The sequence below is a fragment of the Protopterus annectens genome, chromosome 5.part0 (assembly GCF_019279795.1).
Source record: "Protopterus annectens isolate FY-2018-M chromosome 5.part0, PAN1.0, whole genome shotgun sequence".
Lineage (NCBI taxonomy): Eukaryota > Metazoa > Chordata > Ceratodontiformes > Protopteridae > Protopterus > Protopterus annectens.
This window is the reverse complement of record NC_056735.1, coordinates 763,553,064-763,567,121: the sequence shown is the minus strand read 5'-3', so window position 1 is coordinate 763,567,121 and position 14,058 is coordinate 763,553,064. Positions and strand designations below refer to the sequence as shown.

Sequence of the window (14,058 nt, the reverse complement as noted above, 5' to 3'; positions counted from 1 at the left end):
CTTTGCATTCTTCTGGTATAGAGATGGGCCCTTTAGGGGATGACAGAGGGGTAAAGTTAGCACTGAACCTATCTGCCAGGATGTTGGCAATATCTGTTGTTTCTGTATATTTAGTGCCATTGTACTCTAACTCAGAGCAGATATGAGTGTTGCCATTGAGATTCTTGTCATAGCTATAGAATGCTTTGTGGTTGTCTTTAGAGTCAGTGGCGATTTTGTTTTCATAACTAGCTTTGGAGGATTTTATGAGGGATCTCAGCTTCTTACTGAAGCTGACCAGGGAGTTTCTCCAATCATGTCTTAAGAATCATGAAGTTGTCTTTGGAGATATTTTTTAACATGGTTTCTTTAATGGGGGGGGGGGGGCAGAATGTGGATATACAGGGTAATTAGCTTAGGGTCAGATTGGATCAATGAGGTGTTGACTTCAGGTGTGGAATACCGGTCATTCAGAACAAACCAAACCTCGTAACCAACACAAATAACCACAAAGTGAGCTAAATGCTACTCATTGTCAGAAGTCTCAGCCTCCAGATGCACAAACTTGAGGCACTTCTCAGTATGGACAATATTGATATCTGTGCAGTAACAGAAACCTAGTTCAAGGCTCCAGAGAGCACACCAGCACTACCAGGATACTACTCATTCCATACCTTCGTGTCAGAACCTTGATCATAGCACATAGGATGGGGATGTATCCATATTCATCAAGGATACCTACACCTCTCTCTACATCCTCTCTACAGGATATGTACCCATAGAATGTTGCACAGCAACATTCTTCCCACTCCACAGGGGTGGGGCCACAAAAGACCCTTTTCATTCATGCTCTATGAACCTGACGAGTGTGATCTGCAAGGCAATGGAGCCAATCATAATGGAAGTCAACAATAAAGACATTGGGAACCTTCACATAGTTGAGCACACCCAGTTTGGCTTCGTCAAATGCTGATCACGCCTCCTGAACTGGGTGGATTTCTTTGAGACAATTACCCATGCTACAGATGATTGAAATGAGCTCCACACAGCCTACCTATACCTCGCTAAGGCCTTTGACACCATTCCCCAGTCAGGTATCATAGATGAACACGCCAACCTGGGCATGAATGCCTACATCACAAGATGGATTGCAAACTGGCTCACAGATCCCACAAATTAAGAGTTGCTGGCTACATGTCAGACTCTACACCTGTAACAACTGGTGTCCCCCAGGATTCAGTCCCGGGGTCCCTCCTGCTTGGTATAGACTTCTCAAAAGTACATGCCAACACAGGAGGGTTGTGGTTGACTAAGTTTGCTGGGAACTGTAAAGTGTTTGCCATAACAGATTCCCCGGGTGACACAAATATTCTCCAGAAGGGACTCTGAGACAGATGTGTGGTGTCAGAATCATGACCTCAAGCTCAATGTGGAAGAATGCATAGTAATCCCCTTTGGTGAAAACAAACTACCACATAGGTGTTACCCCCTTAAAACTGACAAGGTAATAAGGGATCTGGGGACACAAGTAGATAGTCATCTTTCCTTTGACAACCATGTTGCCAAAGTGATTGGGAAATCCTATGTGGCCCACCTATTCAACAAAGGGTTTGCATCAGGATCAAAAGAGGTAGTGGTGGCCTTCTACCCTTAAGTCATCAGACCCATCATTGAGTACAATGCACCATTTTGGATGTACTCAACTAAGCATATCCAGCAGCTGTAGAGACCACGGAGGTACCTCACCAAGAGGATTACTGGCCTCAAACAGTTGTGTTATGCAACACAACTGGTAAAACTAAATCTGTTCTCCGTTGCGTACCACCTACTCAGAGGCACACTCTGCCTAACATACAGAGCCATGTCCAACACATATCCGTAGATGAAGCATGCTCAACAGTTAACAAAATTGAGTCACACTACACACTCCAGGGATATGAACCTCATCACAACAATGAATACAACATGCTGATTGGATAGAGTACCATCCCAGACACTTGCCTTACTGTGGAACAAAGTCCCACTATACATCAGACAGAGCCCCTCGCTGACGCTCTTCAATAGGAACGTTGATGAGTGGATGGGAAACAGATAATTCATGCCAGGCATCCCATCAGCAGCCCCACTAGAAAGGGGCTTAAGGTACTATTAGAACTAGGGCTTGGGAGACTACTCAATGGGGTGGTGAAAGCTGCACAACTTGCCTAGGCTAACCTATGCCTTCGTGAAGATAGTCTACTACATACCTATGAACCTATGTGACAGGTACATATCTACAGATAGTAGATGTATACTACATTGTACAGTCATGTTGTACAGCAGGCACATGGACCACATACTCTGTAATGCTTACAGATACTGGTGGCTGTTATGTACAGTGGGTGAGATGTGCACCTCATGTCTTTTGTGCCATTGGGATGTGTGCTGGGTGGGACAGTCCTGGATGGCTCCCTGTCATGGTCACCCTCTTACACACATCTGCCCATCCATCTTTGGCTTATTATACTTTGTTCCCCCTATATATATATATATATATATATATATATATATATATATATATATATATATATATATATATATATATATATATATCGTTAGGTAATAGCCTATCTGCCTGAAGGCATATTAGTATGGCCAGAGTATGCAGCTATCACCACACATGGGGTTAGTTCCCTAGGCCTCTGTGTAGTAGAGCTGATTAAGGGATCCGTGGTGTGACAGTTCAGTTTCACATACACTCATCAAGGCTCCTCTGGAAGAGCGTCAGTTAGGGACTCAGCTTAATGTAGGTTGGGAGCCTGTTCCAAAATAGGGGAAGTCTGTGAGTTAGTAATATATCCCTCCAACATGTTCTTTTTATTGTTGTGATGATGATATTCCTAGAGCATGTGGCACAGTGAGCTTGGGTTTACTTCAGATAGCGCATGTGCATCAGTTCTGTATTGGACATGGACCTGTCTGTTGGGCAGAGATCGCCTGGGTAGACAGTATGCAACAGAGTACAGATTGAGGTAAATTCAGTCTTGTTGCATGGGGCAACTGTTTGAGGCCAGTAATCCTCTTGTTGAAGTACTTCAGTGGTCTTTCCACCTGCTGAAGGTGCCTAGTCAGATTCATCGCAAGTGTGCCGTGATACTCTCTGATGGGTTTGATGACTGATGAGTAGAGGCAACCTCCTTTGACCTACATGCAAAGACCTTGGCAATTTGTGGGAACACACAGCATGATTTTCTAACCACTTTTTGAATGTGTTTCTGGAAGTAGAGAGGACTATCCACGTGTCCATAGAGCCCTTATTATTATCTCCATATTTAGGGTGTTGGCACCTATGTGGTATTTTATGACTAGCTCAAGGCCATAATTTTGACACCACACTTGCCTGACTGAGACCCTTTTTAAGGATGTCTGTTGTCCCAAACATCAATTATGACAACCTTTTTGCAGTCATCTACAAAATTTGCTAAACATAACCCTCATGTGTTTGACTGTATTTCTGAAAAGTATACACCAGACAGGAGGGGTCCCAGGACTGAGCCATGGGAGCAGTTGCTACCAGCTTGAACAGGAGACCACTATTCTTACCTTGTGGGATCTATCTGTGCCCCAGTTGGCAATCCATCAGATGACATATGTGTTTATGCACAGGTTGTTGATTTTGCGGATATGACATGTGCGTGGGATGTTGGAAAAGGGCTTTTCAAGGTCTATGTAGGCCGTATGGAGCTCATTTCATTGATGTATGTCCTGGGTGACTGCCTTGAAAACTGTCTAGCAGGTTTAGGAGCCATGGTTTGCCCCTGACCAAGCCAAAATGGGTAGGGTTGGGTGTTTGTAGGCTCCCAATAGCTCTGTTTGAGTTCCATAATGATGGACTCCATGGCCTTGAAGATCAGTCTTATAAGATTATAGTTCCCATGGTCTGTTGTGCACCGACACTTGTGGAGTGTGCCAAATGTTGCTGTAACCCATTCAACAGTTTCATATCCTGTACAGAGGGTGAGTCTCAACAGACTGTTCAAGAGCAGGGTTTGTTTGTTTAGGAGTTCACATATGACACAGCCAGGGAAACCATGTCATCCCGTATACTCAGTGTTTTTAGGTTTGGATAGAGCTGTTTAACCATTGTATATGTGATTTCTGGGTTTTCACAATCTCCAGGTATGGTAATGGGCCCTTTTGTCAGTGAGAGGGGGGTAAATATGCATGAACCTGTCTGACAAGATGTTGGCAATGTCAGTCATGTACATGTATTCATTTACACTTTGCACTGAGTCAGAATATATATGAGTTTACATTGATATTTATGACATAGCGAAAGACAGCTTCATGGTTCTCTATGGACTCTTTGGCAATATTTTTGCCAGAACATGGCTTGGGTAATGTTAGGAGTGCTCATTGTTTCTTGATGATACTGATCGGAGATTTATTGATCTTCTTTGCATTTTCACTTTCATTGAACAACTTAAGTACTTGTAGTACATAGTTTGATTATGACAGGGGTCCAGTATATTATATGGGTCTGTTTTCATATCATTGTGTGCGCAAGGCAGGATTGGTGAATAGTGACAAGTGTCTGGAGTAAGAACTGCAACTGCCAGATATTTGTGGCCCACTGCTGTACTCAGACATGGCCTAAGTGTGTGAGCATGCCCAGTATGACCTTACAGTATGTTGCTGACTGAAATTTGCTAAATTTGTTTAAGTATGTGAGCATGCCCACTATGGGCATATGTACTATATGTGTGTGAAAAATCAAGTTGGTTTTTACTTCAGGGCTCACCATTGTGATGTTCATCGTGTTTCACTGTTGCAGTCATGACTGTAGGGTTCTCCCCTGCCGGCAGGCAGTCCTTGGTCGGCCAGAATCCCAAAGTCTGGGTCCGGCATCGGCTGTTCAGCCACGCTCCCTGACATCAGAGCACCAGGAGTACAAAGCTGACAGCCGACGCCATGTTCTCCAGTCTTTCTTGCCGTGAGGTGATAGCAGTTCGCAAGTGCCGGTCGGCTGACTCCTGACAATTTTTTCTGAACAAACTTCAATCCGAAGACTTTCTTCTCCTACTCAAAGCTAAGTACCCCGTTGGGGAAACTTTTTTCTTGCTCCAGTCCGATGTCAGAAAAAGTTAATAATTGTATTTCATGTGGGAAGCAAATACCTCATAAGGATTTTCATTCTTACTGTATTCCTTGCTTAGGCCCTGACCACGTAGCTAGTTGTCGGTTTTGTGCTAGATTCAATCAACGTACAATTAAACGAAGGTACGATTTTGCATTTCATTACTTCGGTAGGCGTTTTAATTACAAAATGTCGTCTGATACGGTTCCGGCTACCGGAGTTCACAAACGATGCAAGGACAAAGACAGGCCTCCGAGGTCCAAATCAGACGATATCGTTCAAGCAGAGCCAGCTTCAGGTTCGGCCGTCGTCAGTGAGGCGCTTTTGCAGCCCCTGTCGGCCATTTCGGAACCGATGGCCGAAATGGATTCCCACGAGGAGCCAACTAGGCCTTTGAATATTTCTGTTGCAGGACCTTCGGACAATGCTCCTTCGGATGGGTCCAGAGCCGCTGTGCAGGTACCAGCTTCCGAAGGGGTTTTCAGGCCTACTCAGCTTCTAATAAAGGCAAAGCCAAAGACAAAGGCAAAGACTCCTTCCAAATCAAAGACTGCAACACAGGCCTCTTCTGATCTGGCTCCCAAGTCACAGAAACAGTTACTTAAGATGGCGGAGGACTTGCTTACTATGATTAGGAGTTCACATCCCCCTCCAGATAAAAGGCCAAGGCAGGAAGTTTATTATGACTCCTCTGATCAGGCTTCTGTTTCTTCAGTTTCTTCTTCTGACCAAGAATATTCTTTCCCTCCTTATGAGGATTATGATGCTGAGGAATCCATTCCTTCAGCTTCTCCCCCTGAGGACTTCTCTTTTGGGGAAACTTTGCATGAAATGAGGGAACATTTCCACTGGGAAGGACATGAGTATTCAGAATCTAAGAAAAGACTAAGGGATTTTCTTCTTCTTCCCCAACATAGACCCCTGGCTATTCCTCCTATTTTGGATATTGTGGATGATGCTTTTTCGGAGGCTAACTTAACCCCTGACTCTTTTCCTCCAGCTCCTGTTAAGCCTGACCGATATTACAGGGTTCCTAATTCCCACCAGTTTTTATACAAGAACCCTTCTGCTGACCCTGAAACCATTTCTCAGGGTCCTAAGGGAGTTAAGGCCGCTTCTGCTAAAAACCCCATTCCCACTGAGAAGGATTCCAGATCTTTAGAAAGATGGGGCAAAAAAGTGTACACTTCTACTTTATCTATTAGGGCTTTAGTTTCATATGCTGAAATACCAGCAATTTCTCCTGTCTGTTTTAAAACAAAAGCTAACTTCCATTTCCGCCTGTGCAGATGATAAGGAATTACATGACTTAATGCATGCCACTGAACAAGTTGGGAAGCATGGTTTACACTGTGGATTTGATGCCTTGGAGGCTTCTTGTAGGGCTGCTGCCTCTGGCACAGTAATTAGAAGGCATGCATGGTTAAAGGAACAAAATTTGCCAGATCAAGTAAAAGCTAAATTATTGGATGCTCCTGTCCAGCATAATGTTTTGTTTGGATCTAAAGCTGAAGAGGTGATTAAAAAGATGGAGGACAAGGCAAAATCCATGGAAACAGTTAAAGATTTCTTACAAGTACAGCCACCCAGATTTAGTAGGAATTGGCCTACTAAAAATTGGTCCTTTCCCAATTCAGACAGGCCTCAGAGGAGTAGATACAGACGCTCCTGAGGAAGGCCTCAAACACAAGCCTCTTACAGACCAAGACAGTGGACTGCTTCCACCCCTAGGGGAGGAGAGAACAGGTCACAAGCTCATAGGAAACAGACTCAATGACTCCCTCTGTTGGGCTGCAGGACCTTCTTGCCTGGAAGCCCCTCTCTGAGGAAAACTTTCTCTTTTTCACCAAAATTGGACTCATATAACCCAAGACAAGTGGGTTCTGGATGTGGTTTCAAGAGGTTAAAAATTCCATTTTCATACCCTACCAAGGCCAAGCGGATGGCCAGATCTTCCAAAACATTAATGGACAGAGGCCTTAAACCAGGTGGAAGCTCTCTTGGCTATGAAAGCCATAGAACTAGTTCCACTTTCAGAGATGGGACAAGGTTTTTACTCCAGGCTCTTTCTAGTCCCCAGGAAGCAAAATTCATGGAGACCCATTCTGGATCTGTCAGTCTTGAACACGTTTCTAGAGATACCAAAATTCAAGATGCTTACTCTACAGCAGCTACTTCCAATGCTGACCAAAAATGCATGGATGGTAACTTTAGATTTAAAGGAGGCATATTTACACATTCCCATCAGGCAGGACCGCAGAAAATACCTCAGGTTCAAGGCCGGATCGAGGCACTTTCAATTCTCTGCGCTGCCCTTTGGATTGTCTACTGCGCCCAGGGTCTTCACCAAATGCCTGGCTCCAGTAGTAGCTTATTGCAGACTCAAGGGAATTCAAATTTACCCTTATCTGGATGACTGTCTTATTCAGGCAGACAGCAAGGATGTCTTACTCCAGCATCTACAGTTTGTTCAGAATCTTCTCAAGTTCCTGGGATTCACTGTAAACATAAAGTCAAATTTGACACCCTCACAGCGAATAATTTTTCTGGGCGCTTCTCTAAACACAACAACCCAGATGGCATTTCTGACATATGAAAAACAGTTACAGCTGGCTTCAACTTTCAAAACCTTGGCAACTTTAACTCTGCTATCTACAAGGAGATTCCTGCAGGGTTTGGGTTACATGGCCTCCTGCATCCTTCTCGTACCATATGCAAGACTACATATGAGGAAAATACAGTGGTACCTAAAAAGTGTATGGTCCCAGCATTGCCACAGTTTAGACATACTGATCTCCGTCCTGCCTTGTCTTCAAAAGGAATTCCTTTGGTGGTCCAAGGCATGTACTCTAAACAAAGGAAAACCCTTCTGTCTGCCTCCTGCCACTCGGATACTAACCACGGATGCCTCAGATTATGCATGGGGAGTCCATTTTCAGGGCAGCTGTCTGCAGGGCCTTTGGACAAAGGATCAAAAGCATCTACATATCAATTTAAAGGAAATGTTAGCCGTTCAGAAAGCTCTGTTGGCCTTCAGGAATCTTCTACAACCAGGACAACTACTGATACGGACAGACAACACCACAGTTATGTGGTACATAAGCAAGGGGGGATCTCATTCCTACCCCCTTTGCAGACTAGCCATGGATCTGTGGAACACAGCTCTAGCTTGCCATCTGGACCTTCAAGCTCAGTTTCTACCAGGAAAGCAAAACTTCCTGGCAGACAGTCTGAGCAGAAACCTTTCGGACCCACACGAGTGGATGCTGGACACCGAAATATTCAAGATGATAACAGCAGTCTGGGGATGTCCTCAAATAGACCTCTTTGCATCCCACCTCAATCATCAACTACAGATTTTTTGCACCAGGACTTTCCACGAACAGGCTTGGAAAGTGGATGCACTATCATTCATTTGGAGAAACCTCTCGGGATATGCCTTTCCACCTCTTCCTCTTCTTCCACGGGTATTATTAAAGATCAAACAGGACAAGCCCAAGATGATAATCTTGCTGGCCCCAAATTGGCCTCGACAGTTTTTGTACCCAACTCTGAAAAACCTTTGTCTGGAGCCCCCTTGGGTTTTACCACAGACTCCGAACCTTTTGTCCCAACACCAGGGTCAGGTTCTACACTCCCATGTCAGAACTCTCAGCCTGGCGGCCTGGTTAATCCAGGGTCTTTGATTCATTCTCTCCTACCCAAGCAGGTTATGGATGTCATTTTAGAAGCCAGACGTCCTAGCACTAGAAAATCTTACGCAGGAAAATGGAAAAGATTTTGTTCCTGGATGCAGGCTCAGGATTCTGATCCTCTTCTTCCTAACATTCCTTTGATTTTACTTTACCTGACAGACCTCTTACATAGGGGTCTCTCTTTCTCTTCCATTAAGATACATGCCTCTGCTATTTCTGCTCATTATAATACAGACCCTCCAATCTTTTCCCACCAGCTCATGAGACAGTTTCTCAGAGGAGCTAAGAACTTAAGGCCCCCTAGATCTCCTCCCATTCCTGCTTGGGATCTCAACTATGTTTTGGAAAAGCTCACCTTACCTCCTTTTGAGCCTGCTGCCACTTCTGACATCAAGTTTTTATCTTGGAAAACAGCCATCCTGTTAGCTCTGACGTCTGCCAGGAGAGTTTCAGAGTTGCAAGCTCTTATGGCTGTGGAACCTTATATTATTTTTCATCAAGACAGGGTGTCTTTAAGGACTAATCCTACTTTCATGCCTAAGGTGGTTTCCAAAGTGGCTTTAAATCAAACTATTCACTTGCCAACTTTTTCCCCACTCCTCAAAATAAAGGGGAAAGGATCTTACATTCCAAGGATCTTGCATTCCTTGGATGTACACAGACAACTACGTGTTTACCTGGACAGAACCAAGGACATCAGGAAATCAGAGCAATTGTTTGTTTCTTATGCTTCAAGTTCCCAAGGTAAAGCCATTTCAAAACAGACCATTTCTAAATGGATTGCTCATGGAATCAGATTTTGCTATTCACACCATGGAAAGCAAATCCCAGGGAGTATAAGGACTCATTCCACCAGAGCTGCTGCCACTTCCGCTGCCTTCCTCAGGGGAGTTGCTACCAAAGACATTTTGGAAGCTGCAACTTGGAGTTCAGTGCATACCTTTTCAAAGCACTACAATCTACCTCTCTACTCTAAGTCTAGGGCAGGCTTTGCTTCTGCAGTCTTGCAGGGCCTTTTAGCCGCCTCTTCTTCTTTATGACCACCTCCCTTTCATTCTGCTTTGGGATTCTACCCTACAGTCATGACTGCAACAGTGAAACACGATGAACATAGTACAGTTGTGTACACTTACCATAAATGTAGATGTTCGAGTGTCTTCACTGTTGCAGTCTGGGTTTCCCTCCCTCCTGTCCCCTCTTATTTTTACTTTTGTGTGGTTCCTTTTTTCACCATTCTTCTGAGGTGTATTTGCAAAGGGTATGGGACGTTATTCATTTTGGGACTCCTGACATCTGGGGCAAGAAAAACTGGAGAACATGGCATCGGCTGTCAGCTTTGTACTCCTGGCGCTCTGACGTCAGGGAGCGTGGCTGAAAAGCCGACGCCGGACCCAGACTTTGGGATTCTGGCCGACCAAGGACTGCCTGCCGGCAGGGGAGAACCCTACAGTCATGATTGCAACAGTGAAGACACTCGAACATCTACATTTATGGTAAGTGTACACAGCTGTACTTTGTACATCAACAGGAAGCACACTGTGCCTGCAGGGCTTCCATGAGTCAATTTGCATAGACTTATCAACATTTCTACATACAGGGGGGACAGCTATTATTTGTACATTTCTACCTAGGGGGGCACACCTGATTGTTACTGCGGGTGTACATAGGATGAGGGGTACACCTGACACTTGTACACATTTGCTAGGCCTGCACTGCTATGTCAGATACTCCATTTCAGTCTGTACTGGTGCCTATCATACTGGCTTGAGGCATACCACTGTACTACAGACCTTAGCTTCCAATTACACACATATTAGTTTGTGACTTCATAGCCTACCCAACCCACATCACACTGTCTGGCCTGCTGTTATCTGTCTGCATAGCCCTGGGGGGAGGTTACTCATATGCCTCTTCAGAGGGCATAATACAGCATTTGTTTGAGTTTGCGTTTGTCTACAATTGTCCTGCTGGCTGTGACTGTTGGGTATGTGACCCCCCCCAACTGGTATGTGTGAGTGACTTAAGTTGTGTCAGTGCCAGTGAAATGCTGTCATGGCTTAGTGGTTCAGTACTGTGACTATAGTGCACAGTATCCCGAGTTCGAGCCCTGTCACTGCTTTTTATTTTCCTGCTGGGCAGACCTGACTGGTTAAGGAACAGTAAAGCAGGTGTGAGCGTGTTTACCCGACTTTGCCCAACATTGCCCAACTTTGCCCGACGTTGCCTGACGTTGCGCTGGTTAGAGCGGTGCGCAGCTATGCGCACTTGTATTTAAATATGCTCAATACTGGTAAAATTTGCTTAGCAGTGCTTTTATATTGCTTAAAATAGGGACTCATGCCTCAGGTGGTGCTGCAGGGCTGCCTATGTTGGATGCACATATTACACTCCCTATACATGTTTGAAAACAGGTAGTGTCAAGTTAGGCATTCCTTTTACTGTATGTGTGAGTCAGAGAGCGGTGTCATTTCCAGGGTTCCTACTGAGTCAGTGTATGTGCTATGCATTGCCTCTTTGCCAAGGGCAGGGCATACTGGGCATGCCTCCTACTGCCTACTGGGGCAGGCTCAGGTTGTTCCTCCTCTGAGTCACGCTGTGCCTGTGCAGGCCTTGGCAATGGTGGGGGGCTGTTTGGCCCTGCCCCATGTTGTTCCTGCTGCAGCTGTTTCCACAGGATCATGCTGTGTAGCATGGCACATACCATGACAATTTGGGTACATGTAGTTGGTGAGTACTGCAAGGCTCCACCAGATGTGTCCAGGCACTTGAACTATGACTTGAGCATCCCAAACACAGGCTTAATTATGTTTCTTGTTTGTGCGTGTGCCTCATTATGGAGTTCTTGTTCGGGTGTGTGCATTTCTGATGGGTGTCATCAGCCATAGCTCCATTGCATATACAGCATCCCCCACTAGGTGACCATCAGGGATGTCCCCATTGGCAAATCTCTGCTACAGCTGCGTCAGATGCCAGATGTAGGAATCGTGATAACTTCCAGGGCAGCCAGCACACACATTCATTATTATGCCCTGGGCATCGCACAAGACTTGGCAGTTGATGGAGGGGAAGCCCTTGAGGTTGATGTAGACCCTACCCCGCTCACCAGTTGGTGCTTTGATGTGTATGGGCATGCAGTCTATTGCACCCACTACCTCAGGGTATTCTGCTATTTGGTGGAAAAGATGCATATTGATGGCCAATGCCTCACTGGAATTGGGGAAATATACGTGCTCACCGACATGTGCTGACATGGCATCCAGGACCTGGTGCAGTACCCTGGATGCTGATGCCTGTGAAATCCCCATCATATCACCAGTTAGTCTCTGAAAGGTACCTGTAGCTAGTATTCTTAGGCAAACACATACCTTGGTATCCACTGGGATGGGTTCCCCTCTGTTGGCTCTGTGTGTGAGGCGTGGCCAGCACAGCTCAACAATTTGCTGCAGGAGGTCTCTGTTCACCCTATAGCGCTCCACTATCTCCAGCTCATGTAGCCCCTGGTAGGTTACTCTGGGTCTGTACACTCTTCTCCGTCTCCTCACTGTGGGTTACTCAGCAGCATTCACAACATCACCACCCTCAGCACCTTGTACATGTTAGTTTATGATAGCAAGAGCAGCCCCTAACATGTTGTCTGACTTTAAAGTTTTTAAGCTTTCCCTCTTTGTATACTGCAGTGTTGCAGAGTTCTTGGGGAAAAAACAGGGAAGAATGCTGTTTGGAGAGTTTAAAGTGCCGGGTTGGCCTGGGCTAGTCTGCTGCCTGTGTAATTGGCTGATTCTGATATATTTCACCTGGCAGCTCTGCTAGTTTTCCTTGGTTAACTTCCTACTACTACTTTTCCTTCCTTTTCCCTTACTGTTTCCGCCCAGGGCAGCGCCGCCCAAATGAGCGCACATGCGCGCACACGCTGTATGCACGTTTGCAAGAAATTTCAGATATATTCACGGCGTACACCTTTGGTTTCTGGTTTTCAAAAAGGTTAACTGTAGACACGCCTCTTGCAATCCTGAGCAACTCAGGGCAAACATGATGTTACCTAAATTATACTCTACTACTCATCTACTCCTACACATACACTCTTGGGACGGCTCACATGCTGGGGAAAATTGGGATACACTATCTTTATCCTCATTTGCATAGGATCGCCTATTAATGCATGGTTACATCTCTCACACTGAGCTTCTTCCCTTTATCAACCACTACTCAGTGGCCATGTTGTCTTCAGCCTGCCATTCACCTGCATGGCAGGATAAGCTTTTTAGTGTAAATGGCTATTTTTGGCTATTTTTAAATTATTTTCTGTTTTTTTAAAGCACTGCACGTTTGCGCGGTGCTGCGCTATGCTTAAACATCGGAGATCGGGGGGAAAAAAATTAGATTTTAATAATTTTAAACATTTATAAATGCCAATGGCCTTTTATTTGGCCATTGGCATGCTTCCTCAACTGTATGCATCCTTTATTTGGAGCTGTCATAGCTCCATTTAGCTATTTGCAGAACGGTACTCCGTTACCAACGGAGTACACTTATGCAGATAACACTAATCTTCCATGGACAGGTTAGTGTTTCCTGTATTGCAAATTTATCTAATTTTCATAGCTTTCAGCAGTAAATGAGGTAATTTGCATACCATGACGCTGTCCGTGCAAGAGTAGCTTGAGCAGCTCTCGTGCACGCCCCTGCTGGCTGTACCTGGATCGCACGGCAGATATATTGCCTCCGTGAGCTCCCACACTCTTCTTGCACTCTGTGCAAGCTTTCGTAAATCCGGCCAAGTGTCTTGTCAGTGTAGTCTGACAGCTTCAGTCTAATCATTTTGAATCCTTTTAATAAAGCTTGGCACCACCTTTGAAAGTTTTAACGCAGGACACAAGTGGTGTGTATGCAGGGCTTTTTAAAATGATACCTTTTTAATATAAGACTGTATTATGGCACATGATAATGTTGAATAGTATTTTGATGTTTTTAAACCTAATATGACTGTAAGCATAGTTATCTCAATTTGATTGCATACAATTCAAATATAATAGTCAAATTTGCTGCAAAACAAGAATGAAGTGTATCCAAGGTTTTTCCTGTACAATAGAGCTCTAGTCATAATGAATTTGCACCTGTTCAGGTGGTAACATTTTTCTGAGAGAATTTCATAAAAATAATGTTGATAATTCCTAACGTCAAGCCAGCCTTCAAGCACCATGATAGCTGTCACATTCTCTTTCATATGCATTTTTATCAATTAAACTTGGTTGCCTCCATAAGAAATGA

At 44.7% G+C, this 14,058-nt stretch overlaps 1 protein-coding gene across 2 annotated transcripts in view; it reads left to right on the top strand.

Moving 5' to 3' along the window:
• SLC35F2 (solute carrier family 35 member F2) overlaps positions 1–14,058 on the top strand; it is a 482,376-nt gene that overhangs the window by 313,436 nt on the left and 154,882 nt on the right. The gene's annotated exons all lie outside the window — the stretch shown is intronic.